Below are 3,286 nucleotides of genomic sequence, written 5' to 3' on the forward strand. Positions count from 1 at the left end.
TGCAATCATGAGCACAAGTGCTGTTCCTTATTAGTTTTCCTGACCTTCCTCAAGAAAGAGATTATCAATCAAATCACAATAGATGAGTTTATTGTACATTTCCATGCCAAAGTACCAAATCTTTTATTCAGCAAAGGCAAATTTTCTGATCAGGAAGGAATGAGGTTAACAGACACCATGAGCCACATCATATGCTTTTTACTTAACGATCAAGATATTTCATGGGTAAAAGCCCTATTTTGATCGTAGATACTTGTATTTCGAATGTTTACCATACTAATCCTCAAGCCGAGTATGTGATAAAACCCCAGTCAATTTTAATCTTCTAAAAACATTCTCTTAAAATGCAGGCACGTCTCAGAGATATTGCAGGTTCAGTTCCAGACCACCACAATAAAGTGAATATTGCAATAAAGCATGTCACCAGAATTTTTTGGTTTCCCAGTGTATATAAAAGTTATATTTACACTATACTGTCCTCTATTATGCATACAATAGCATTATGTATAAAAATACAATATATATACCTTAATTTAAAAATACATTATTGCTAAAAAAACGCTAACCATCACTTGAGCCTTCCGCGAGTTGCAATCTTTTTGCTGATGGGAGGGTGTTGCCTTGATGTTGATGGCTGCTGACTGATCAAAGTGGTAGTTGCTGAAGGGTGGAGTGACTGCGGCAATTTATTAAAATAAGACAATGAAATTTGCTGCATCAGTTGACTCTTCCTCTCACGAAGAATTTCTCTGTAGCAGGCAATGCTGTTTAATAGCATTTTACCTACAGTAAAACTTCTTTCAGAATTGGAGCCAATCCTCTCAAACCTTGCTGCTGCTTTATCAACTAAGTTTATGTAATATTCTAAATCTTTCCCATTTCAACTGTCTTCAGAGCATCTTCACCAGGAGCAGATTCCATCTCAAGAAACACTTTATTTGCTCATCCATGAGAAGCAACTCCTCATCCGTGAAAAGGTTATCATGACGTTGCTGCAGTTCAGTCACATTTTCAGGCTGCACTTCTAATTCCAGATCTCTTGCTATTTCCACCACATCTGCAGTTACTTCCTCCAGTGAAGTCTTGAAACCCTCACAGTCATCCATAAGGGTTGGAATCAACTTCTTCCAAACTCCTGTTAATGTTGATATTTTGACCTCGTCCCACGAATCACAATGTTCTTAATGGCATCTAGAACAGCAAGTCCTTTCCAGAGGGTTTTCAATTTACTTTGCCCAGAGCTATCAGAAGAATTACTATCTATGGAAGCATAGTCTTACAAAATGTATTTCTTAAATAAGAAGACTGGAAAATCGAAATGTTACCTGGTCCATGGGCTGCAGAATGGATGTTGTGTTAATCTCACTGTACATCTCCATCAGAGCTCTTGGATGACCAGGTGCATTGTCAAAGAGCAGTAATATTTTGAAGAGAATGGTTTTTTCTGAAAGAGTAGGTCTCAACAGTGGGCTTAAAATATTCAGTAAACCATGTAAACAGATGTGCTGTCATCCAGCACATCTGTTTACAGCATCCGTTTATAGAGCACAGGCTGAGTAGACTTAACAAAACTGTTCAGGGACGTCGTATTTTCAGAATGGCGAATGAGCACTGACTTCAACTTAAAGTCACCAGCTGCATTTGCTCCTAACAAGAGAGTCAGCCTGTCCTCTGAAGCTTTGAAGCCGGACATTGACTTCTTCTCTCTAGCTATGAAAGTCCTAGGTGGCATCTTCTTCTAATAGAAGGCTGTTTCGTCTGCATTGAAAATCTGTTGTTTAGTGTAGCCACCTTCATGAATTACCTTAGCTAGATCTTCTGGATAAGTTGCTGCAGATTCTACACCAGCACTTGCTGCTTCCCCTTGCACTTTTATATTATGGAGAGGGCTTCTTTCCTTAAACTTCACAAACCAATCTCTGCTAGCTTTAAACTTTTTTTGCTGCAGCTTCCTCACCTCTCTCAGCCTTCACAGAATTGAAGAGAGCTGGGGATTTGCTCTGGATTAGGCTTTGGCTGAAGGGAATGTTGTGGCTGGTTTGATCTGCTGTCCAGACCACTAAAACTTTCTCCATATCAACAATAAGGCTGTTTCACTTTCTCATCATTCATGTGTTCACTGGAGTAGCCCTTTTAATTTCCTTCAAGAACTTTTCCTTTGCAGTGACAGCATGGCTATTTGGCACAAGAGGCCTAGCCTTTCTCACTAAGCTTAATGATTTCCAGCTTTTGATTTAAAATGACAGACATGTAATTCTTTCTTTTTTTTGGCCACGCAGCATGGCCTGTGGGATCTTAGTTCCCCTGCCGGGGATTGAACCCGGGCCCTCGGCAGTGAGAGTGCAGAATCCTAACCACTGGACCACCAGGGATTTCCCATGTGATTTTTTTCACTTGAACATGTAGAGGCAATTGTAGTGTTATTAATTGGCCTAATTTCAATATTGTTGTGTTTCAAGAAATAGGGAGGCCCTAGGAAAGGGAGAGAGAAGGGGGGAATGGCTGATTAGTGGAGAAATTACACCAGTAATCCCACAACATTTATTGATTAAGTTTGCTGTCTTATACAGGCGCCGTTTTTGGCGCCCCAAAACAATTACAATAGTAACATCAAATATCACTGATCACAAATCACCATAAAATATAACAATGAAAAAGTTTGAAATATTGCAAGAATTACCAAAATATGCCACAGAAATATGAAGTGAACAAGTGCTGTTGGAAAGATGGCACTGATAGACTTGCTCAACGTAGGGTTGCCACAAACCTTTGATTTGTAAAAAAGGCAGTATCTGCGAAGCACAATAAAGCAAAGCACAATAAAACGAGGTATTCCTGTACTGTTAATGCTACTGATTGGTGCTAAAAATTTTTTAAAGCATTTCACAAAATGTGTCATTTAAAAAGCATGCATTATCACTAGATAAAACCAACTATGTGTGTACCTTTCCTCCCTAATAAAGTGTGTTTGTATATTTCCCCCTCTCAAGAGATTTTTGTCCCAGTTGCTTTCATTGTCAAGTAGAATGTGTTCAAGGAGAAAAATATTTAAAAGAAAAAGACTGAGGGAGTACTGATGAAATAAGAAAGGCAGAATGTTGATAGCTCTTGCATCTGGGTGATAAGTATTGTACATAGAGGTCCATCAAACCAGTCTCTGTTAGAAAAAACAAATAGACACTTCCTTCTGTGATTCTGCATGGTTCTTAGGAGAATGCCAGCACTCCTGGCAAGGCCAGGCCTTGCCAACTACACCAGGTCTCCCTCTCCCCTGCTTCCCCTGTAC

At 39.4% G+C, this 3,286-nt stretch overlaps 1 non-coding gene across 1 annotated transcript; it reads right to left on the reverse strand.

The window, feature by feature from the left end:
* Window positions 1-2,299: 2,299 nt before the first annotated feature.
* Window positions 2,300-2,372, reverse strand: TRNAE-CUC. The gene has a single exon. It is a non-coding gene; the product is annotated as a tRNA-Glu (tRNA).
* Window positions 2,373-3,286: the final 914 nt, after the last annotated feature.

This window comes from Monodon monoceros, unplaced genomic scaffold (assembly GCF_005190385.1).
Source record: "Monodon monoceros isolate NGI ecotype Baffin Bay Population unplaced genomic scaffold, NGI_Narwhal_1 Super_Scaffold_10, whole genome shotgun sequence".
In the NCBI taxonomy this organism is placed as follows: domain Eukaryota; kingdom Metazoa; phylum Chordata; class Mammalia; order Artiodactyla; family Monodontidae; genus Monodon; species Monodon monoceros.